The following is a 16,301-nucleotide window of genomic DNA, read 5'->3' as shown; positions in this document are numbered from 1 at the left end:
ATATGACACTAAAATACCTACTTGGAGTAGGGCCTAATCCCAAACCACACACCCTACCATTATGTTCAGCTCCATAAATCTTTTGAAATACCATTTCATTGATTTCATTTTCTTCAAAATTTGCACTTGAGCTTGTGTAACTATCTTGGAGATCATGTGCTGCTTCCTGTAAGTTCAACTAAATATTATTGAAAATAGAAACAAAAAAACAATATCGTCAACAATATCAAAAATACTGGCAACATAATGAAAATAGAGAGGTATATGATAGATGGCAAAGAAATGAAAATTTTTAAAGCTGGCTTATGAAGATTTTTAAGGAATGTTTAATTTTTAAAGCTTCTATTAGCTATAAGAAACTTATTTAAGGAATGGTTTAATTGAAACCATCTCTAAACTAATCCAACTTACTAAAATTTATACCATGTAAAGAGAGAGAGAAAGAGAATTGAATCTTTTTCTTTGTCTTTCTTTTTCATTTTTCTATCATAGAAGATACAGTATGAAACTAATTAAAAATTAGAACAACGACTAGATTCCCCAAGAAGCATGATAGATGCTAATGGGCATGGAAGAGATGATATGATGGTAAGTGATAATTCTAACTGAGACAACATATATTGTCTTAGTGTGAAAAGGCAGGTATTTGCATTTGATCTCATTCTTTGTCAATAAAAATAAATAAATAATTAAAATGTAGCAAGCTTTTTTTTTTACAAGAATGAGAAACATCATACAAGGCATTAACATGGAAATAAGAAAATAATCTTTCTTATAAATAGATCACTCACCAATTTCTTTCTAAATTCTTCATTTACATAGCTACCATCTTTCTTTTTATGAGTTGCATCCCACATTGTAAGATGATCCGGCTCTTTCTCCGTTTCATTTTCCTATTAAACAATCAAAACTTTAATCATTTCATTCTAACATTAATTATAAAAGAAATCACTTACTATTTCTTTCCTAATTCGTGCAAAACTTTTTCGACCACATGTATGTGCATTGTTTTGTTTTTTTGCATTTCTTTTATTTATTTCAGCAAGTTCCTACACAATAAAACCATATTCCAATTATAAAAGATAAATTAAACTCAAATACAAGTCATAATAGTAACAATAATAATTTAAATAAAACTTATACCAATTACCTCATTCCTTGGGTTATACCATTGACGAACAAGGCCGGGCCATTGTTCTTCAAGAATAGTTGAAGGTGGCTCCACTAAAACTCATTCTTTTTCTTTTGGAATATAAAATTCTGCCTTCAAGTCACCTTTCCAATCTCTCCATCTCTTGTTTAGATTTTGCAAAATCCATGTAACCGTCTCTTGTGTATGAGGAAAATCACATTTTTCCTGTCATCCAGCATTAATTTAATAATAACAACCAACATTAACTATGAATATGTGAAAAGAGAAGACAACATAAAAAATATTGGAAAAAATTACCATTAGGAGTTTTAGACATTTCGCTTTGTATGGAGTAAAATCTTCATGTCTCCAATTAGGAATGTTGATTGGAGCATAAGCACCATTCTTTGCAAGCACACCAAGGAAAGAACTTAGTGTGGAAGCATCTTTGGTGCATGGGACTCCATATTTATCTACTTTAATTATAAATTTTTCTGTTGATGTCCAAACATTTGCCATTACTGTCTTTCCTCTATGTCGGGACTGTTTTTCTTGTGTACTAGCATCATTTTCTTGCCCAGTTGATTCATGATGTGAAGAAGTATGAGCTTCTAATAGCTCCATAATCTTCAAGCTTTTTGATCCTCGAGCCATGAGTTTTCCTATACAAATTTTATATTTATTAGATTGCAATAACAATTTCTTGTGTACTAGCCATGAGTTTTCACAATCCATGAATCTTTATAAGAATTAGGAATGAACTATATTCTACAAATGCTTCAATAATTAATAACTAAATCAAGAATTAATATCAAAAGGTAACAAAAAGATAGTCATGAAACTAGAGATTCAAAAACTTACTCTTTGCAAAGTTGATAATTCAACTTCCTTTAGTTCATAAGATAATGGACTCCTTTGTATGCAAAATCTGTACTAATTTCCATGAAAGTAACTAGTGACTATAATGATACTGAACAATAATTGCATGTAGAGAAAACACAAAATATATTTTTTGGCATTTCTAAAATAGGTTGTCATAAACTTTGATAGAATTATAAACTAACATACATTGTAAGAACATGTTCTAATTCACCAAATGAACTTAAACAATTTATGCAAGTAATTCACATACCAATTCATGCTTCCGAGACTAAAAAATTAGAGCTAAAGAAATATAACTAGCTTAAAATCAACAAATATATTAAAAAAAAGAAAAATACCAATTAAAGATAAAAAACAAAGTTCCATTCAAAGATACATGGAAATTACTAACATCTTTTCAATGGTCTATATCACCCATATCAAACAAATCCCTAGGCCTAGTCTTGATAACTATAGACCAATTCTCATTCTTCATATCTTGCACATAAAACACTTGTTCAACTTGAGATGAGAACACATAGGGATCATGCTCTAATTTTTCACCGGTATGTATTAGGCGAGAAAAATTTACGAGAATGAACCCAAATTCATCTTGCCTAATACCCGTATTATGGTGTACATCAACCCAATCACACTTGAACAACACAACCTTAAAATTACCATAGTAATCTAACTCAATAATGTCTCTTAATCTACCATAGTAATTTACACTTCCGACTTCTGAAGTGTTAACCACACCACTATTTTGAGTCATTTTATTTTCATCACGAGATTTGGTATGAAATCTGAATCCATTAATAATGAACCCAGAGTATCTCTTTGCTACTTTGTTAGGTCCCACACCAAGAGCCACAACTTCTTCTGGAATATCCAGATAAACTTTTTCCAAAACCTACATAGCAAAAAATATTATCAAAAACAAAATTTCAGATTTGACGAAGTAAACTATAAAACAATTGTACAACAAGATCACCTTGCTTCGAAACCACAAATGAAAATTTTCATTCACTAACTTCTCTAAATCAACTTCAAAGATACGAGAATGTCGATGTCGCTTTCTTTTTCCAATTCAATGAATTCTCTACATAAATATATCACATAGTAATTTGAGAGAAATGTACTTTTTTATTTTCCATTGAATCATAAAGCACAAACAATTACCTACGAAACTTCTCAATTTCATCACAATGACGAAGGACATAACGATGTGCTTGAACCAAGGAAATTTCATCTAAAAACAATTTCTTCAATCTTCCCTATATGTTGGCCAACACTAGAGAATAAGTATTTTTACTTGGTCATTTTGTAGGTGGGTTTGGATTTCTCATTGGTCGGTTGAACTTTGTTTCAACCCCTTGAAGATATCGTGAACAAAATGTCAAACATTCTTCAGCTATATATCCTTCAGCAATGGAACCTTCAGGATGAGTTCGATTTTTAACATAAGATTTGAAACGCATGAAGAACCTAAAAAGACAAAGTTAGAATATATTACTTCATTATACATTTAATATTAAAAATGATTTCATTTCCAATAGATTTTAACAACATACCTTTCAAAAGGATACATCCATCTAAAATTAACCGGTCCACCAAGTTTTATTTCTTCCACCAAATGAATGATTAAATGTACCATAATAGTAAAAAATGATGGAAGAAAAATCATCTCCATTTGACAAATTGTCATAACAATTTGATTTTGAAGTTCTTCAATCTCATTCACATCCACCACTTTAGAACAAAGTGATTTGAAAATTGTTGCCAATTCACTCACAACTTGAATGACTTCCTTGGGTGGATCACAAGCTCGTAAAGCTAATGGAAGGATGTCTTCAACCAAAACATGACAGTCATGGCTTTTAAGACCACTAATCTTGCGCTCTTGTAGGTTTACACATCTTGAAATGTTTGAAGCATAACCATCAGGCACTTTGATGTCTTTAACAACTTGACAAAGAATCTCTTTTTGTTCTGTAGATAATGTAAAACAAGCCGGAGGTAGTATTTTCTTCCCATTTTCAAGAATTTGAGGGTGAAGTTCAAATCTTATACCAATATCAACTAAGTCAAGGCGTGCCTTCAAATTGTCCTTCGACTTATCAAGTCCCAAAAAAGTTCCAATCAAATTATCACACACATTTTTTTCTATGTGCATCAAATCAAGATTGTGGCGCAATAAGTTATGTTCCCAATAAGGTAACATAAAAAATATACTTCTTTTCTTCCACCACTTCATATGATCAATAGGGCCCTTGTCATTTCTACTTGAACTCTCTTCATTAGATTCTTGTACACTAATTCTTGAATGTTTTGTTCTTTTGCGCTTCTTCTTTCTATTTTCCTTCTTGCCTTTTTTCTTCATAAATTTTCCAAAAGTGAATTGAAGCCCATCTAATTGATTTCAACACATCACTTCCACTTGCTCGCTTTGGTGGTAGCCTTACTTCCTCGGTGCCATCAAATAATTGTTTTTGATAACGAAACCGGTGACCTTCAGGTAACCACCTACGAGAACACATGTAACAATATTTTTTACCCTTATATAACCACAAAGAAGAAGTGTTTTCAGCACAACATGGACATGCAAACTTCCCTTTGGTACTCCAACCAGATAAATATGCATAAGCTGGAAAGTCATTTATAGTCCACATTAATGCAGCCCGCATGTGAAACTTTTGATGTTTGGAAGCATCATAGGTTTCCACACCTTCCCACAATTTCTTTAGCTCTTCTATTAGAGGTTGTAGAAAGACATCAATGTCATTTGTCGGCCCCTTATCTCCTGGAATTATCATAGATAAAATAAATGAATGTTGCTTCATTCCAATCCAAGGCGGTAAGTTATATGGAACAAGGACAACTGCCACACACTATAGTTGCTACTCATCATCCTGAAAGGATTAAAACCATCACTAGCAAGGGCTAGCCTAACATTACGAGAGTCTCGAAGAAAAAAATCCGGATATCGAGCATCAAAAGATTTCCATGCTTCACCATCTGCAGGATGTCGTAGAATTCCATCTTTATTGTGACCTTCATCATGCCATCTCATATCATTTGCAGTTTGCTCCAAAATGAAAAATCTTTGTAGTCTTGGTACCAAGGGAAAATACCGTAACACCTTCACGGGTCTTTTCTTAGTGCTATCCACCCAACGAGAAGTACCACAAATATGACATGATTCTGCACTTGCATACTCTCTCCAAAACAACATGCAATCTTGCTTACAAACATGAATTTTCTCATAATTAAGACCTAAGGCCTTAATAATATTTTTTGCCTCATAAGAAGATTTTGGCCAAGATGAATGCTCACCAAATACCCGACCTAACAACTCAAGCACCTTTGTAAATGAGTTTTCAGTCCATCCACCTAAGCACTTTATATGATACAAATGTATTATGAATGACAACTTTAAAAATCTCTTGCATCCAGGAAACAACTCTTCTTCAGCATCTCTCAACAACTTCAAAAAATTACTATTTTCTTCAGCACATCCATCTCTAAGTTTTTCTACAGAAATTCCTTCAGCTAGTTCTTCTATGTCTTCATCTGAATCTTGACAATTATCATCACCATCATATTGAGCATCAGAAGTGTTTCTAAATATCTGAAAATTTAATTCTTGACCACCTAATTGACCAATCATACCCATTGTATCATGCAACAAAGCTTCCATATTATCAAAACCTCTAAAGTTTCCATGAATAGCCTCTTGTACTTGTGAAGCTTCAAAAATATGGGCTGAAGAAGATGATGAAATATCATTAATAGAAGAAAATTCACCATGACAAACCCAATGAGTGTATCCTCTTAAAAATCCATCACAGATTAAATGCACTTTAGTTTCATCCCTTGTTTGCCATAATGAGTTAACACAATGCTTGCAAGGACACACTATCTTTCCACCAACAGACTCATTATTAAAAGCAAACTCAAGAAATTGATCAACTCCTTCTTGATATTCCCTAGATTGTCTAGGCTTGTACATCCAACTCTTATCCATTAAAGAAAAATAGCACAGCTGAAATAAAAAATGACCAAGTTATTTTTTGCATAAAAAGCATTGGTAGTTATTTTTTGCATTCCTTATGTGTTTCTAAAAGAAAAAAATACCATGTTGCAAACAAACAAGTATCCTTCATTAGAAATCCAAATTGGATTAGAAAGCCCACATGTGACACTGCACTTATTGGAGTTGCAACAATAGGTGATGTTTAGAAAAAAAATAAACTAAGGAAGTAAGCCCACATGTATAGAAAATTTTACAAACCTATTTACTAAAATCCATTTGCAATCCAATTAAATATGCGGCCCTATTTTAGGGGCCAATAAGGCCTAATTACCAAAGGTACACCAATTTGTTATAATCATTTGCAATCCAATAAGGCCTAACAGTAAGAGAAGCGAAGTCTAAAAGCATTTTTCTTCTCTTACTGTTTCTCTACTTAGTGCTCTTCATTCTATAGACTTTTATAAGTTTCTTGTTCCCTTTGTCTCATTTCATGTCTTGATTATAATTTCAGAATAAAGTCATAAACTCATATGCAAGAAAGACACATACTTATTGCTAGTTCTTATGAAGCAACATCTGAATTAAAAAATTTTAAAAGAAACATAAATAGGCTTTGCAAGTAAAGAACTTAGCATCATCATACATACAAAATTGAGTTTTTTTCACAAAGTATGAAAAAACTAAATTTTAGCACAATCACTAACCTAGAAATAACACAAAAGAAGAAATCATAATGATTATAGCATTATGATTTTGATTTTATGTTAATACTACTAAATTAGATAATAGAAAAATAAAATGAAGCAAATTATTTAAAAAAAAAAAAAGCAGATGATGATACAAGTGAATACAAGTATTGTAAGAAGTGAAGTTTTCGAAATAAAACAAATTAGTAATAATTTAGTGGTGAGCTTGAAGAGCATTTCCAAGTGTTTTATTTTTTCAATATCACAATTTTCAAATAGATATTTTGAATTTCTAAAACATTTCATGGGCACACAGGTTAAAAAAACACTTGTAAATATAAGATAAAGAATGTGTTCAAGAATAGAGGCAAAATTAAAATCACTGTGTTTAAGGTTGCACAAATTATAAATGGACAATTAGTTAAAATGTTTTGGTTGTAAAGCACTTGTAGATATGAACCGGTGACGTTGGTTTGTAATTTTTGTTTGTTTTGAGATGTTTTGTGCTTAATAAAAAAAATTTTGGCTTGTAAAAAAAAACATTGGTATTTGTCAAGGATAATTATTTTCTATTTTAATTGTACAGAGTGAACATAAAATTATTTAAAAACTTTAAAATATAATTAATTATGCTGCCGATAGAAAACCCAATCACGCAAAACAAAAGAAGAGGTCACAATTCCATAAAAAGCATATAAAGACATTAGAAAAAAAAAGGTTATAGAATATAAAAAATAATTAATAATCAAACAAAAGGTACTTTCTTTCATTGTTTAAGCCTTCTTTTAATTAGATTTCCGGTATGTTCCCAAAAATCACCAATAAAACAAGCCTAACCTCACTTTTGTGTGTTTTCGACGCAATGACTCATCACTACTGACAATGACTTGTTAACAAAGTTCAAATCTCTCCACTTTCTATTTATAAAACAAACAAACAAATTAACCCTCAAATAATAATAATAATAATAATAATGAGAATTTTAAAGTGCGCAGAAGCTCCATCCTTTGAAATAAGCTAACTATTTTGGTTCCTAGTGTGCGGACAGACCTACCAAACATCACTGACTTGACTCCTGACTTCTGTTTTAAGAAACCCGTTAACCCGTTAACCAGTCAACCCGTTAAGCCAAAATAAAAAACAGATAAAAATAAAAATTACAAGGTTTTTTTTTTTTTGGTTACAACTAAGCCCTAGCTACAGAGAATGCCACTCACACTCATCGTATCATCATCGCCTCCCTCTTATAAAGCAAGTATTATTTCCTAACAAAGTGCTGCTACACAACTAGCAAAAGGTTTTGAGTAATTAAAATGGAAGTTTACCAAAGCTCATAAGCCCAATGATTCTAACATTCAAAGTACCAACTCGAAATATCCACAACTATAATCACATATAACAGAACATTGAGATACGAGACTGGAGTGCAATGAGCTCTTTAATGGTCTAATTTGTTGGTTGTAACTATTACAGTTCATTAGTACTGCAGAGACTTGATTTGTTGGCTGTAACTACACAATAATTACATCATCATCATTGCAACTTCGTTATAAGTGAATAACCTGACTCTGAAAGGTCTCTGCCCCCGCAATCTGGTTCTAAGGACATGAGGAAGTCTATATTCAAAATGCCTAAATTTTACCCAGCAAACTAGTTTTATATTTACTAATATATATTTAGGATAACCTTTAGCATCAGACATAAAACAGAACAAACATTTCCTTTTTTTTTCTAGAGCATGCCAAAAGAGGGAAAATATATGCAATAAAGAGTAATTTTTTTACATCTTCAATCACTCCATAGCTGAGTACCTCAACATAGAAGTAAAAACAAGTTTGAACAGGTCTTCAAGATTTCTTTTAATTCATTCTTTGTACATAAAAAAATAAAATAAAATAAAAATCTTACCATATAATCCGCAATGTGCAAAAAGCTCTCTCAAAAGCATAGAAAAGGTAAAAATCCGGTCCTCCTCCTCTACAACAATATGCAATGTCACACCTCCTAGTCCTAGTCATAATTAATTAATTAAAAAAATCGAAGCGAAACAAAAAGGCAAAGGCATCATAAAAAAATCGAAGCGGATGGAACATTTTAATCATTCAAAAATTGATCAAGTATTGATGAACTGGCGGGGGTAAGTAATCCCCGACTTGGTAATGTCCTTAGAAATAGACTTCAAGAATATTTCCGATGGCTTCACTAGGCAGCAACTTCAATCCCAAGCTGCAACAGCACAGAACCTCCACATAAATCTAAAAGACACCAACAAAGAGTATAAACAAAATCCTACCTTTTCTTCAAAAAAATGAAAGCTCCAATGCTACTTTTAAAAGAGCCTGTGGATTTTACTCTTGATTTATGATTCTGTTGGCCTTTTTCATTGATTTATGATTTTTCTGGTGTCCTTTATTTTCAAATTTATGCAAATCCCTGCAGAATGTTTTGATTGCTCAAATAGTCATCATGCTTGTCAGTTAACTACAATATTTAACTGCAATTTTCCACATCTTAGATTATGAAAGAATCAAGATATAAAATTCCACAATCACACACATAAAGATATGTATCATAATATGTCTGCAAAACAAGATATGAGAGCATGTAACTAAGATAGAAATCCAAGGAATTAGCAAAACAAGAGAACTGCTGAGTAGTTATCATTATATTGAAAAGCTAATAATTCTTGAAGTTGAATTGCATAGTTACATACAAACCAATAAAGCTATGGATAGAAAACAATACCAACTAAGTATACGAACATAAATTAGCATAAACAACAAACTCTCTAAAAATATCTATCACTCAAAAACATAAATTAGTTTTTAATCCACAAGCTAAAGATGTGAAGATCCTTGCTGTTGAGTGTCATATTTATCACACTACCTAAACTCTTATGCACAAACAATAACAAGATGGCATAAACATCAAGATCCTCTATTAATTCACTCCCTCCCAAGTTCCCACATCATCATCAACACCATCCTCCATGTCTCCCATCCTCATTCCTCCCCTTCTCCTCCTCCTCTTTTCCACCATCCTCCTCCCAACAACCTCCACCTCCACATTAGACCCAACAAACTCAACCTTAAAACCTTAATTAAGCTCAGTAGCATACAAATTGAGAAGAAAACCTAAAAATAGTCTATGGGATGAGAATGCCTCTCTCGCGGGGTTTAGAACTCACCGGCGGTGGTGCGGTGGTGCGCCGAAGATCAGCACCTAACAGCAAATCAGTGGAGGCGATCGTCGATGCGGCGAAGATCGGGGAAGATCGTGCGAGTGAGGGCTGGAGAGAGAGAGTCCACCGATCGTCGGTGCGGCGAAGATCGGCGAAGATCTGGCGAGAGAGAGAGAGAAGAGTGCGGGTGTGTGTGGGTGTGAGTGTGAGTGAGTTGAGTGAGTGGTGAGAGAGAGAGTTGTGTTTTTTCTATTTGTGGGGGTTTTTAAAACCACCTGTAATTTATTTTTAAAAAAATTATTACATGATTATGGAGGGGTTTTTTAAAACCCCCTCTATTAAAGTGCTTCTAAAACTGAAAATCAGTGTAGTGTTCAAAGCCGTGTTCTGCAAGATGTTTAGAGCTAAGAGTTCTGCTATGTAATTTTGTCACAGCATCTTGGAGATTTGTTTCATATGCATCTACTTTGTCCGGTGGTTTTTAAAAGAGAATCAACATATAATTGTTGATTATTATATCCTTAGTTTTGAGATGAATTGGTTTTTAAAATGAACTGGTTTTTGTTTTTATAATAGAATCAATCCATCTGAAGTGGCTTTTTTTCTCAAAGAGAGTGAAACTACTTGTCACGCTCCTCAAACTCGGCCCACTGACAAACAGTCGCATACTCACACTGACAAACATAGTTGAATTACAGAAAAATTTCACGGAAACAATTTTCAAGATCTAGAATGGAAACCATTAATAATAACTCAATCTCATTAGCCTGCAATATGCTTTTATTAACATTGGCACGTAAGCTATCCACTAGTTTATGAGCTTGACAGCCTATAGACCATATGGAGTTGCAAAAATTCATATTCAAAATATAGAGTATAACATTATCAAAAATGTAGTTTTTAGGAAAAGTGTGATTCAATAAAAATTAAATCCAAAACTTAGAAGAATATCATAAGTGCATCTCTTGCAAAGTATGTTTGCAACAGAATAACCAATGTCAGAGGTCATTTATTTATGTTCAAAATTTCAAAGGTCATTTATGTATATGCAGGCACCCGAGTTATAATATCAGAAGTCATTATTGTATTACCGATAGAATGGTGCAAAATTATAGTCTCTTTCCAGACTTTTCATGTCAATATGGTCAGTGTTTGATCCCCAATGACAAGATTATTGCATAGTTTATATCGGGGCTAAAACAATCATATACTTTTATTTCAATATCGGAAGTCAGATTGCCAATAAGTTCAAAGCTAAATCTAACCAATCACAAAAATAGCAACAAATAATTTCCTTGCAAAGTTGAAAAACACACTATGATTTATGTTCAAATAATTTTATAATAAATACATAAAATTTTATAAAAAATACTCCCAATCAAGTAAATAAATAAGCAAATAAGCAATTGAATTAGAATGTCAATAAGTAACCAACAATAATTAATTGAACAAATAATAAGTAACTAAATAATAATATTTAATAAACAAAATCATAAATGTTAAAAAAAATTTATAATTGTAAAAAAAAATAATATAATAATTTATATGTAGTTTTAGTTACCTGACTAACACCCAAAAATAACCCAAATTCCTTTGCTGGAACAAATTCCTAGCTATATTCTAAAATTAGGAAGCAAGCTTGTCACCCCCCAAACCCGGCTTGCAGGACCCAGTGCGCTAACAAACTGTCGCATACCCATGGAGTAAAACTCAGTGAACATGCAAGACCTCAAAACTTTTTCAGAATAGATTATAAAATCTAATGGATATGTATATTTCAGAAGTAGAAATACTGCAACTCCAAATTACCAAGAACACAATAATAACAAGGTATGAGGTTCACAAAAAAGAATGGGGAAAACAATTATTCATCCTAAACTAGGGAGATGCCTAATGCTTGGCAATCACTGCAATGCTATGTATCCCCCAATTAACTCTACTATTGATCTGAAAAAAATTAACAATCAGATTATGAGTTTGATAGCCTAGTAAGTAACTTACTAAAAATAAAGGGATCATGTCAGATTTCAAAAATTCAGAATCAAGAACAAAACATATCACGCAGTACATATATTTATCAAAAGTATAATTCACAAAATCAAAGTGGTTCAATAAACAATAATTTAATAATAGTAAAAAATATATGTCTCCCAATTACTATAGCCAAAACAAAATATCAGAAGTCATTCATTCAAACTCAGTGACCTGAGTTAGATTTCAGAGATAATTTATTTACCCTCGGTCACCTGAGCCAAATTGTCAGAAACCGTTATTCTTTCATCGATGCCATGGAGTGAAACTATAGGTCCTTATCAAAGTTTCATGTCGACATGATTAGTATTTAATCGACAATGAAAGAGTTAGTCCATAGTTAATTGGAGACTAAATATATTTATGTTAAAATAACTTTAATGTCCAAAGTCAAACAAAATATCAAAATTTCATAGTAGAGCTTTTGAGATTAATCCGTTGAGAAAAAATAACAACATTCGCATGATCCTATTTTCTAGAAAAAATAACCTAGGTATTTCAAAATAATGAAATAAATATCTAAAATAAGAGTAATCAATGATAGAGACGCAAGAGTACGTGCCGATCGAGTAATAATGTGTGCGTAAAATAGAGTGTCGGTCCATAGAGAAGAAAGTGAATACTAGTAGTAACCTTAATTCGGAAAATTAGCCTAACTAATAAAATAGTGTGCGTGAATAAAATAAAGCAAAAACAAGAAATATGGAAAAAAATGGGAGAGAAATCAAGTGAATAGATGATGTCCGGGCATAGTATCCGTCTAGGGTTATGAAGTACAGGACAAAAGGTTGTCTAGGTATGCAATCCTATTTGAACCGAGAGATTTTCATAATTATACTAAACCCCAATTTCTTAGGCGAAGAGTAACTAAATATTTACATAGCTGATACATACATCCACACAATCGCATTAACACTCTATATATGAAACCTCACTGTGAGCTAATGATAATATCTTAAGTAGATAATCTACCCCAAAGAGAGAGATCACCCCTAATCCGAATACAGAGTAGAAATATGATATCTCCTAAAATCCGCTCCACATGATTGCAAAGAGCACGAAGATTGCCAATAACTCACTCGGGAAAATTGAGGCAGACGGAGTCTCCAAAGTACCCTATTCCCTGGTCTACTCATAATTCCCTCTAATCATGGCATGTCTATGCTAGGTGGGTATTTATACTAGTCACGTAGCACATTAAACATGATAGCCAGGGCTTTCGCCTCGTTAACAACCAAGCATTCAAACAAGCAATTAGATTCAAATAGATATGATTGCAATTAAGAAAATAATTTAAGCATCAAAGATCCAACAACCAATGTTAGAGAAATAAACCTTAGAGTTCAATTATACCCAAACACTATGAAAATTAGTTCTCCATCATTGGAGAACAACAATCCAATCCAAAGGAATTAAAATACATAAAGAGAATAACAAAACTCCCTCAAAGCTCGCAATCTCCTTCGATGGATTAAGTTCTTCGAAGATTCCCAAAATCACCCCCGAGATATCTCCAAGAACGGCTCCGTTGAAGCTTTAAACCTTCTGCTAATCTCTCAAACTTGTTTTCTTCCTTCTCCGGCAAGATATCCAAGGAAAAACCCCCCAAATCACCGCCCAAAGGGTAGTTAAAGAGTAGAGAAGAAGCTTCCCCAAAAACTATAATTTCTGGCTTTTATAACTTAGGAATCAGAGTCTCTTACTGATGCTACAGTAACCCTTACAGCCATAACAGTTACTTGTAAGGTTCTCAGGTTGAAGCTTACGGCCATAACCAGCTGTAATAGTACCTATAATAGGGATTTGCTACAGTAATTATGAACAGTAATCATATATTCAACAATGGCATGCAAAGTGCTATAAATAATAGTAATCAAATAAATTCATTCAAGCACTTATCAATCAAATAAATAAATAATAAAAAATAAATAAAAATTTCACAAAATAAATAAACAATTAATAGGCACCAAAAACAATTAAATATTATATAAATAGTCTAAAAATTAAATAGATAATAAGTAAACAATTGCTAAAAATAGGAAATTACATACACGCACATATATAGATTTACATGTGGTGTTACTTATTGATAAGTATCTAAATCTACATATTTTATACTTATAATTCTTATACTATTCACATCCTTTTTTATGAACTTATGCCTTTATGTTTAAATTGGTTTTATTTGTGTTACAAGCCTCAAAGAAGCCAAAGTGAGCTTAAGAACACATTCAGAAAAAAAATCCACACAAAAAACGACATTTTTGAAGTTCTGGTCACTGTAGGTGATAATGTAGCATAAAGGATGATTAAAGCTGCAAGGACTTTGTAGAAAGCCTTGCGAGCATCCTTGCACCTGTAAGGATGCCTATGAGGCGTACTGGAAAATCTCACACCAGCTACTGTAGGTGAATAACTATAGAAGGCATTGTAGCACCGGAGATATTTTTGTGCGGAATTAGTGAGAGCCTTGCAGGAATCCTTCCGCTCATATGAATGGCAGTAAGGCTCAGGCGGATGAGGATTTAGAGGAAGCTTGGGCATCAATGAAGGGGTCTTTGGCCACACTTTCTCCACCGTCATCACCTAGGGCTTCAAGGAGGTTGGAGAAGGAGGATTTCAGGAGCAAGATCAAGGGGAGAAGAATGAAGCTTGATCGGTTGTGAACACCTGCAAGTGCATGGGGTTGTCAATTAATACCTCTCACACAAGCATGAGAGGGTCATATTCCCAGAGTCCAAGGATCTATCCTTACTTCCTCTTCGCGTGTTGTTTAGCCTGCAGGTTCGAGTGAGTGATCTATGTTACAAAAAGAACTAAAAAGAACTAAGGAAAGAGTCTATAGTCGAGATAAAAGGGGGGGGAGGGTGAAAATCAAGGGGTGAAATTGGTCACGGATGTGGATTCCCCTAGGGCTTCTAAGTGAGAAGGATTCTAAGACTACCATGCAATTGGTGGTTCGGACAAAGAGATTCCTAAGATAGATCAACTTGATGGCCACGGAAATTGACCCCTAATCCTCCTATGATTAAGGCTGAAACTCAAACTAGGTCCAACCCTAATGTTGGAGGGACACAAAATACCCGATGGTCACGGCATATTTGTACATGAATCCCTTCCAAGCTACGTGTGTCTAGTACAAGGGCGTTGGTCACACCACCAAGTACAAGCTACAAATCGACATACAGAGTTCTCATGTATACCAATGCATCAAAGTACACCAAGCTTGAATCTCATACACACCAATTGCAATAAAACTATATCAAAACATCCAACTACACAAGTTCACCCCAAGGTTCACCAACATCCGGTGACCATGGGGTTTAGTTGTTTGTGCTAACAAAATACATGCTCAAATCCATAAAAACAACCAAACAAAGCAACATAAAACTCCCTCAAGTGATGAACGTAGAGTGACAGGCCATGGAACCTTCCACCGACGCCACCAAAAGGATAGCTTCCTTGTCCTCTACAAGCCTCTACACTAGGAAATGAGGGGAGATCATGCCAAATCTTGTTGCTTCCTTCTCCTCCCACCTTAGACCTCTCATCTCCACGATGAATCTAGAGATGGAGATGAGAGGTCTAAGGTGGGAGGAGAATGAATGCTCAAAAAGCCCTAAAAACCTCTTTTAAAACCTTTCTCGGGTTAGCTTCATGGTCAGGTTCACGAGCGTGAAGGAACCTGTAAGATCCTGCTATAGTATCGTGCTCTAAAATGTCATTTTCAGTGTCGATTTCTTTCTCACTTGTGTTGTCGAGCTTAACTGGGCATCATTGAGGCTTGTAACATGAATAAGACCAATTAAACCACAAAAACTGCATCGAATCATCAATTAATACATGAATAGTATAACAAATATATGTATATAATACACACATTTAGGCTTTTATCAAAGCTATCAAGGAGAACATCAAGGAGCTTATCGACGCCAATCCGACAAGATCTCATCATCACTTTCTAGTCAACACATCTAAGGGAGTTTGTTTATAACTTTGCTCATGCTTGCTATGTATTTTGAGATCTCTCTCTTATTCATGTTGAATTAGACTCCCAAGGCCTCAGGGCATCTGATGAACCTTGGAAAAAGACCTTGTTTGGGTGGGTGATATTATTTATTTATGAATAAATGGTGGTTTGTTGTGTGGTTTCATTTTATGTGTACTTGATTGTAGTGGATTGCATGAGAACTTTGTGATTCACCTTGTTGGTTGTAATTGGATGCACGTGATGCTCCCTTGTATTAGATCCACATAGTTTGAAGAGGGATCCAATGTATTGGTACACCAAGGAATCCCGGTGCTGATAGCCCTTGCGGGTCTTAGGATAGTTCTAGCATGTAGAGCATTAAATCTCCCCTAGACAAAGTTCCA

The sequence above is a fragment of the Dioscorea cayenensis genome, chromosome 8 (assembly GCF_009730915.1).
Source record: "Dioscorea cayenensis subsp. rotundata cultivar TDr96_F1 chromosome 8, TDr96_F1_v2_PseudoChromosome.rev07_lg8_w22 25.fasta, whole genome shotgun sequence".
NCBI lineage: Eukaryota > Viridiplantae > Streptophyta > Magnoliopsida > Dioscoreales > Dioscoreaceae > Dioscorea > Dioscorea cayenensis.
This window is presented reverse-complemented; position numbering follows the sequence as displayed.